General features: G+C 42.8%; 1 pseudogene; it reads right to left on the bottom strand.

The window, feature by feature from the left end:
* Nucleotides 1–386: 386 nt before the first annotated feature.
* On the bottom strand, nt 387–4,482 carry LOC119346800 (annotated as a pseudogene).
* Between the last annotated feature and the right edge of the window lie 5,744 nt (nt 4,483–10,226).

Below are 10,226 nucleotides of genomic sequence, written 5' to 3'. Positions count from 1 at the left end.
ACAAAACCACTCACCATGAGAAGGTTAGATGAGTTCAAATACAATCTCAACCTTGGCAAAGCTTCATGAGGTTTAGATTGAGGGGGGTGTTAGAATTAGTTGTTGTATAGAGATAGAAATCTGTTTAAATTGTAAACATATCATATCTCTTCTTCTGTTTCAACCTCTCCCTATCTTTCTTCTGTAACCGATCGATCTAGTATCGATCTAAACCTTGTAAGCCACGGCATGTATTCTATATAATGTAATGCGGCCCGAGCAAAGGGTTCTACGCTTCCCATAATAATTTACAATACCACCAAAGTCAGGATACAGGTAGCAGAAGAAGCAAATATCGGACATGCTTCACAGTTGACATCCGAAAAACTTCCATTGCTCCACGAATATTAAGCTTTGTGGCGAATCTGCACCACTGAGAAAGGGTCCTCAACAGAGTAATCGGTACATGTCTTGAAGCTCCAGGGCATGCCTCCTTCAGGACCTGTGCCCCCGAGAAGCACCATTTCGCAGGAACTACTGGCCATCTTGTTAGAAGCTTGCTGTGCTTTATGAGTCGCCTCATCCATTGAGAATGACATGAAGCTTGGATTAGCCATGGAGACGGACACGGTCCTTAGCACCCTCGCGCTCCGGAAGAAGAACTTGAGGAAGACAACCTCCCCGAGCTCCCCTCGGAATTCTTTGTAAGAGAACACCTTGATGCACGACTTGACATTTTCAGTGGGCTTGACCAGCTTCCAAAAGTTGAGATTCATCCTGGCACTACCAGCTTCATAATCACAATTTTCAGACTACAGGAGAAAAAAGCAATTAAATCACTCAACAGTTCACCTATTAGGAATCATGTTGAGTATATAATGAAAATTAATAGTTTGCGGTGCCTCATATTAACTGGGAAAGCATTTGAGGAAGGTGGCGGATATTGTGCTCAAGGAAGCCCCAGCCTATGTCGTGACTCGTGAAACACATATTGTACATTATACTACGAGGCATACCTAGATGCTACCCCCTATGGCGTAACAAATAGTAGCTTGATTTCACTGATATGTCGGAGATATGACATGCCAATATTTCCATGTGTAGAGCTAAACAAAGTACCAAGTAGCCTATTAGTACAGAAAAACATCAACTAAGGTTGCCTCATTATTACAGTTCATGCATAACAAATTAAGAACTGAAGCTACAGATTCGAGCTGCAGTGTAGCTCTCCTAACACATGCACACTTTTACAAATATATTCTTCAAGAAGAATTTTCAGATATAAGTCATTACACCTTCTTTGTAATTAGTTAATCAGACATAAATGCCTGATACGGTGCAGCATAGAAGTAAAGCATCAATATATATGGCATGCTACACAGGCCCCTCCAGCAAATTGTAGACAGAAATTTGCAATCCCAGAATTCATAACAAATATCATAACTAACTGAAATTAACATGCAATGCAACCCGCAGAATTATGATTTTGTACTTTAGTCTCTATGTAGTATGTGTAGAGAAGACCTGATGGCTAAGAATAAATAGAAGCTTGACAAAAACCTTGTAATTAGTTAATCAGACATAACTCATGACATGATACGTTCACTAGTAGAAAAAGGGTCAAACGTGAAGCACATTAGTGCCGGTTTGTAAAAAAACCAGCACTAATGTGACCATTAGTGCCGGTTCGAATGGCTATGCATTAGTGCCGGTTCGTAATGAACCTAATGAACCTTTAGTACCGGTTCGTGCCACGAACCGGTACTAAAGCGGTGGTGGCAGGCTGGCGTCAGGCCAGGGCCCCACGAGCCCCTTGACGGTTTGTGACACAAACCGGTACTAAAGGTCTAACCTATAGTACCGGTTTGTGTCACCAACCGGCACTAAAGAGTCTTACCCTATAGTCCTGGTTGAAGACACAAACCAGCACTATAGGGCAATTTTCAAACTCTACCCCGCCGGGTATCGCCATTTCAGTTTGAAAAAAATCAAAAGAAAATGATAAAAACTTCAAAAAATAAAATCCTTCGAGAGGTAGTTATATTACTACATCTACTAGTTAGGAAAATTTGAAAACTTAAATTTGGACATAATTTGCAAAAAGTGTAGGGAAAATGTAAAACGGCTATAACTTTTGCATACGACGTCGGAAAAAAACGTATAATATATCAAAAAATTCAGCACAAAAATCCGCATCCGATGGAGACCACCTACGGCATGTTTGCAATTTTTTTAGAATCCTCAAATTCCAAAAGGAAAAAAAAGATATGGTCAAATTTCAGTTTTTAAAAAAAAATGGTTAAATCTGGTCAAACTACTTATTCAAGAAGTATTAATGTTACTACATAATTACTCAAGAATATTAGTGTTACTAAATAATTATTTCAATTTTTTGAATTTTGGTCAAATCTGGTCAAACTGTGGTCAAACTATGGTCAAACTTATTCAAGAAATATTAGTGTTACTAAATAATTACTGTTTTTTAGAATAATAGTTTCAAACTCAAACAGTGAAATGTGTGACTTAATGCTCAACCTAAACTCCCGAGGGTTAATAGGATTGACATCTTACTATTGTCAGGAAAACAACAAGTGCAGACTTGGAAATGAAGGAGAATAGAACCCGAAAGTTAAGCGTGCTCGGGCTGGAGTAGTGAGAGGGATGGGTGACCGGTCGGGATGTTAGATGATTTGGAATGAGTGATCCACACTTGAGCAGTTAAGAAAGGTGATTAGAGACTAAATCACCAAATAATTCAGAAAAATTAAAAATTGAAAAAAAAAATCAAAAAAATTTCCAAAATTTTCAATAAAAACCTTTAGTACCGGTTGGTAACACCAACCGGTACTAAAGGTCCCCCCAACCAGTTTTAAAGCTCCGTTTGCTACTAGTGGTTCTAGTAGCAAAGAACTAACATGGCATTGTGGTAATATCACACAGATCACCTGCAAACTGTAGTCTGGCACTGCATGTCAGTTGCAAAATTCACAGCTGAAATCGCTATGTAGTATGTGACGTGGTTTAGAGTAATATGATAAACCACATGGACCTCCAAAAAACTGTAGGTGGCAATGTGTTTGGTTTATCATGTGTAAATTCTGAAGTCAGAAACGGGCCCACATGCCACTTACAACATCAAAAGCACAAATATTGCCAAGTTGTATGATATATGACCATGGTGAGAGACGCTATAACAAGAGGTAAATAAGCAAAGCAATCGACATTGGGAGAACTGCATAATAGTACATTATCTGCAATTAATCAATCAAAAGCTGAAAACACATGATCTGCTGCCGCAAACATTCTACACATAAGACATACTGGAAACTGGTACGAATGTAAGCAAAACATGAAATGAAAAAAACTACCATAATGTGCAGTGCCTCCAAATTGGGAAATCAGCCGAGGAAGGAGATAACCATCTTGGAATCGGTGTGGCTTCTGAAACGCACATTCAGACTCAGGAACTTGACGCTGGTGGCCATGGCGCTTGGCTCGCATTTATCCCGGCCTGGAATGAACCCCATTGAACAAAAAAATTACACATTTAGTATTGTACCTCCAACAATTGGACGATGTTTTGCTAACTGAACAAACTGTTAGACCGCGGACAGGAGATGTACACACCATGACGATGTTGTCTCGCATCTCCAGGAACCAGGATGGTGTTCCCTGGCTGCAAGATTCCTCGTGCAGCTTGGGAGCATCGCCAATCCTGACCTTGGTGCACAAGCCGCCGGTGTTGCCTCGGGACCCCTCCAGGATGAGCCGCTCGAGGCGAGGAGCCTTCACCACGGCGATGTCCTCCGGAACAGAGCTGCAAATTTGGACGCACCGGAGGCTCTGGCTGACGAAGCGAAGGCGCAGCCCCTTGTTGCATCCATGGATGTTGAGGCCTGAGTGTCTCCAAGATGGGGCTCTCGGCGACGACAAAGTCGATGTCCCCGTCCTCCATGACTATGCTGCAGATGCCAAGCTCACGGAGGTGGTGGAAGGAGGTGCGGGGTAGTAACCTTGCCACGTCCTGGAACTTCCAGAGGCCGATGTAGAGGCAGCCGATGCTGGCGATGCCAAAGAGCACGGCCCGGAGGGGCACGTCGAGCGGCCACGGGCGGTTGGCGAGGGCGAGCTCCTGGACGCCCTTGGTGGCCAGGAGCTGGAGCCAGCGCGCGAGCTGGGCCTGATAGGCGCTCATGTGGCTGCTGGTGAGACGGGCGTAGGGGATGGGTCCCGTGTGCGCTTCGAGGACGGTGGAGATGGCGGTGACGATGGCCGCCGAATCGGCGGTGTGGGGGAAAAGCTGAAGCCTTGGGGCGGAGGTGGGCGTCGTTCAAGATGATGTCCGTCGGAGGCGGGCAGGTCGGGGATGAGCTCGGTGCTGATGTTGCAGAGTAGCTCCTCCATGGATCGGTCCACCTCACGCGGGTCACGGCCCCTGCTCCGCAGATCGGCCTCCGTCGCGGGGTCCACGTTGGTGAACGGCGACTGCCGGGGACCAGCCATGGTCGGCGGCGAGGGTTTGGGTATTTGGGGGTGGCGAGTGAAGCGGAGAGTGGAGTGGGTCTATGACCGAGGAGGCGGATGATGGGGGTGGGCCCTATTTAGGGCTTCATGTTTAGTTGGGCCGAACTCCGGCACGGGATGTCTGTGGGCCTATACTAAAAAAACATACACGAATTCGTATACAAGGTCTATTTAAAATACGACCGAAGTTAAAGCATAAAGGTTGACGAAGTCATCACCGGCACCTCACCCATCGACGGGGAAGCGTCAAGCCTGAGATTTGATCTTGCCATCAACCATTGTTGCAACCGTAGTCGTCGTCTTTATTCTCATGTCGCTCGCTCATTCAGACGAGTGGTGCCCAACGGAACGAAAAGACGGAATGTGAGGATTCCATTCTTTGTTTTGAAGGAGCTCGAGCCTGCAGTGACATGGCTAGTGAGGCGGCTTGCCAGCTAGAATGGGCCAAGGAGATGGCTCGAAGCCAGGCCGACCCTGGTGTATGGTCGAAGGGGCGACGGCTCGAGGCCCAGGCCAGGAGGTGGGGCCATGATCTGGTATTTATGTTAGTATAGCCTAGCAAAAATATTAGGTAGCGAAAAAATAAAAGGAGGAAACCAAGCACAAGGGGCTGGAGATGGGCTAGGCCCAATTGCTGCTAGCGATAGGAGAAGCGTCGACACTCGCATGGCCGCACGCGTTAATCACTCCGAATATCTGAATGTTCACTGGTTTGTTTCATCTTGGACTCTCTGCCAACCGCTCGGCCACTGGGGATTCTTGTTCGTTGGCTAATTGTCGCTGTTGCGCACGGCACCCTGGTGTTGCGCCACAGCCGTGTGCCCATGCCGGCGACCGGGCCATCAACCATCCGGCATTCGCTAGGCCGCGAGGTGCAACCATCAGCCATCTGCAGGTCATTGTCTCATTGGCAGATTGTTTTCGCTTCTGCATAATCCGTGAAACCACGAGCATGAATTGATCTTGTCTTTAACAGCTACGTATTTATCCACCTAGTCTTTCGCTTCTTTTTGATCTTCTCTTTGTAGGGCTCTATGGATTTTGCGATTGAGATTTACAACCTTTCTAGAATAAAAATGTAATCATTATCAAGGGCATTCAGACGGTTCCTTCCCTCCAAAAGATTTCAACTTAGATCTTGAGGATCAAAGTGGCCACAAAACAAGGTTTCGGGTTTGCAGATGATATCAAGTAATATGTTGATTTCTCTGTTCAACAAATCTTTTATAAATAATAAAATTTCAACCATAGTGGGCTTGAAACATGGTTCTAATCCCTCATCAGAAGACAAAAAAAATGTTATAGAAAAGAACATGCATATGGAGGCACCAAATGTGTTGATGTTGGCCAAGGTAAGCATAGCTGCCTTATGCGATTTTCCCCCTATTATAAGAAGCATGTGCATCTTTTAGATAGCTACATATCGAGGTAAAAATAATAGTGGTATATGTAAATGTCCCAATAGGTATATATTAAGGAGCCCCAGCTTCTAGGTTGGCCCTAGGCCCCAAAGATCTCTGGACCGGCCCTCCTTGAAGCTCGCGAGGATGGTAGCGCCGGCTCTCTGGATGGTTCCAACGACTGCACTGGAGACATGGAAGAGCCATGGGACATTGCAAAAGTGTCAACTTTTGCTTGGTGGTGATAGTGTGTGGCGTCTCTAACAAAGTGGGTAGGGGTAGACAAGGTGGTGGCTACACGGCTTGCTGGAGGCACTGGTTGGGAAGAAGGGTTTTTATTGTTGAAAGGCGACGAAGAAGGGTTGTAGGAGGTGGTGTTGGTTAGTAGATAAAAGTGTCTCCAGACAAGAAAAAAAAGGTATTAAAAGGGGGTTGGGAGAAATATATTTTTTCATTTTGTTGAGATGAAGGGGCAATTTTTGGGAATTAAATGGTTTTTATGTGTCTAAGTGCTCTAATCCAGATTAGTATTGTACTCTCCTAATTGTTTGATGTCTCCAATATTTTTATGCGTTTGATTATTTTTTATTTTGCTTGTTTCTTACTGTTTGATTTTTAAGTATTTCAACTTTTGGAGTCCTTCAATTATTTTTATTGTGGAAATGAAAAAAATTAGATTTACTGAAGTGTTATTTCTTGATTTCACTAGCCTATTAAAATTTAAAAATCAGATATTAGGGAATTTATGTGAATAGACAGGAATACTAGGTTATATATGAGAAGATTAACCCGTGAGTTGGTACCAGTTGATTGGCTAGGTATGTCCCACTACCTAGTGACACCATTATAAATGCATTAGAGGGTAATGCACGATTTGCCACGACATTCTTTGGTTTTAAATAAATTATATTTTTCTGTTATGGGTTTTTATAGCAATTCACATTTCGTATATACCGCGAAGTTGGTTGAGCGACCACAGACCCCTGTTGCGCTATAGGGTAAGCCATGTAGACTGGTCCTTCATTACTAGGAAAAGGCCTACTAATGGCGCACTGGTTTTGTCTACTAATGGCGCATTACCAGTGCGCCATTAGTAGCACGCCATTAGTATATCTTACTACACGTGCGCCATTAGTATCTGGTATACTAATGGCGCACCAACTAGTGCGCCATTAGTATGTAACAGCATGCGCCGTTAGTGTGCCTCCCGGGGGGCCATACGTAAGTATGGCTTTGTCATACTAATGGCGCATTCTCTGTTGATGCGCCATTAGTATCCTTTGGCATACTAATGACGCACCTGGTGGTGATGCGCCATTAGTATGAATATTTGGTTTTTTTTCCTTTTCTGATTTTTGCGCAGGTTACAAAATATATTATTAGACAGAATATAAAATATATTATTAGACAGAATATAGACAGCAGCACACAACAACATCAGATTCATCGAATACAATAGAAGATTAGTCTCCGAATACAATTCATCATATTAGTCTCCGAATTCAAAAGACCGAACAAAGATAAAACATTACTAGTCTCAAGACCGCGAGTATCGAGTTTGTCGGAAGTAATACTAATCCTAACAAGTCCTACTAATCATCATCATACAACTTCTACTCGTTATTCATAACAAGTCATACGATCATCATCTTGATAGTCTTCGAACCAACCCTACTTAATTGTTCTTAGCACATGATCATCAGTATTAGGCAGGACCTAAATACCCTATTTAAGCTAAAATAGCATAAAACAATATAGACCCTGACTCTCCATTATGGAGAATGGAGAACATCCTGTCTCCAATTCTTGCGCTTCGCTTCCTTTTGCTTTCAAGAAGCTCCTTACGACTGTCCATACATTTTTCCCATCCTTTGATTTTCATGTCTCTGCTTCTTTTAGAAATCTCGTATGGACAGTTGAGATTCGTAGGACGACCTAGCTGTATGTTCAAAACATTAACACTACCTTTCAGATACATCATATGAGGCACACAATTCTCTGGGATTATCTGTTGAAAAACATAGTAATAACTTCATAGTTAGCAATGATGTACTAGTTTTAGAAGTATGCAAAAGATGCACGGATGTCGTAATAGTAAAAATCTTACCAGGGTATCTCCAGGGTAGTTACCGTAGTTGAACACATGCACTAGTGGCACGTATTTACCATAATGTTGAGGAGTTTGATTGTAGATATTGTAATTCTCAATGTCAGTACAAAATCCGACCTAATGATTTTTCTCCTTGTAAGTTGTTAATTTGGAGCCATCGGTGTAGTGGGTTTTGTCTACCATCTCCCGCACATTCTTTGAACAATAAAAATAAGCTGTCAATGGAAATAAGCTGTCCACTATTTTGAAATAAACAGTATAAATTAGCTAATAACTATGTTTGAGAAACTCACGTAGCGGTAGAACTGGAGGCGTATCAACAAGGACCCAAATGTCCATATTGTCTTGGTTGATGTCAGGATTACCAAGATCCATGGTGATAAGCATACCCTCATCAAAACCATACATCTTGCAAAATGCTTCCCAATTTTTGCAACCAAAATGGGTTACGCTCTCAGAATTATATAGATTTACTTCAAAGTCAACATCGTGATGAGTCCTTAGGTGAATTTTCTTTGTTTCAGAAATTTCATGGTCTTCAAAATCCATCCTCTCCAAGACATAGCGTCTTGCATGGCATGGGATAAGCTATACTTGAATTGTAAAAGATGAAAATTACACATTGAAATAGTTGAAGTCATGCTGAATTATGAAAATAACACTTGTCGTCATTGTGTACCGTTTCAACTTTGAAGGTCTCCTCGAGCTTAATGTTGAAGCGCCGATCATCGTCCAGGTGAGGCATGTCGCATAGACCTCGATCGTCGTGGCACCAGTCGCACTCCGCCGGGAGACTTTCGTCGTCCGATGATGATGACGACATATCCTGGGACAACTCCCAGAATTGCTTGCCGCCCGAACCACCGGCCTCATCGTTGTGGGCCATGTTTCACTCTAAATAGGAAAAAAAAATTGGTCAAAAAGTTGGTTATTGTCAAGGAACAAGATCATGGTCTCATCATTTAGGGTTTGTCGACACCGAGGCACCCTAAAAGCCTAAGCTTTCATCACTTAGGGTTTGTCGACACCGAGGCACCCTAAAAGCCTAAGCGTACATCATTTAGGTTCTCATCGACACCGAGGCATCCGGGGCAGCCAAGTTAAGTTTTCATCATTTAGGGTTTATCAATGCCGAGGCACCCTAGGTTGGGCCTAATCACTTGGCACTAATCACTTGGCTCTATTGCCACCTATGGTTTAATACAGCAAGAATAAAGGGGCAGTTGATCCTACTTAATTAAGTACTAAGATACCCTGGGCCATGCATTAGTAGCAAGTACCCCATATGTTCGATTTTTAGCAAAGTCATGCTAAAATTCACGGAAAATTTCAGCATGACCTTTGCTGAAAATAGGACATATGGAGTACCCGAATTTGCCAGAACGGAAGTTAATCGACATCCCGGCAAACTCAAGGGCCTCTCGGGGTACCTGCAAAATCATCACGACACGAAGGGCCTCTCAAGGGCCTCAAGCAGCAGCGGCCCTTCACGAGCGAACTCAATGAGTGTGAACCAACAGAGTGTGGGTCACCACAATATGCTTGCAAGTAATTTTTCTGTAACTAAGGCACAATATGCTTGCAAGTAAATCACAATATGCTTGCAAGTAATTTTTCTGTAACAGTCTTGCCCCTATTTGAAGGACAAGCAAATATATACAATGTGTAGCTTTGGCACAATCCTAAGGCACAATCCTCTGACTAATTCATCACTGTAGGCCGGCATGAAACACACTCCTCCAAAAAAGCCTAAAATTCCACTATTATTGCATGTAAAAAGCCTAAAATCCACTAGTATTGCCTCTAAGAAAGCCTTAAAAGTCCACTATTATTGACAATCAAAATATGATCTGAACTGTAAGGAGTTAACTGAAAAATGAGTGTTAACTGAAGTTTTTGGTTCTAATTTGAAAACCCAAAATTTCATCAACACATTAATTATAATTTGTTTGTGCAAATACTTCTCTCAGGCAGCCACACACATCTTTCTTCATCCAATTTTTTCCTACAGCATCGTTGAACATCTGAAACTTATCAGCTCAACTTGAGAAAAAAATGGATAGGCAGGGACATTTGTGCTTTTTGCCATCTAATCTAATCTACCTCTGCTTGATTAACTATTGTTTTGGTTTTCACTTTGTGCTAGCCCATTAGATTAGTTGGTAAAGTACATGCTTCATCTTACATTCCCTACCTGTGTGTACATGCATTTG

The sequence above is a fragment of the Triticum dicoccoides genome, unplaced genomic scaffold (genome assembly GCF_002162155.2).
Source record: "Triticum dicoccoides isolate Atlit2015 ecotype Zavitan unplaced genomic scaffold, WEW_v2.0 scaffold51121, whole genome shotgun sequence".
Taxonomy (NCBI): Eukaryota; Viridiplantae; Streptophyta; class Magnoliopsida; order Poales; family Poaceae; genus Triticum; species Triticum dicoccoides.
The sequence above is the reverse complement of the archived record's forward strand: the minus strand, read 5'-3'. Positions and strand labels throughout refer to the sequence as shown.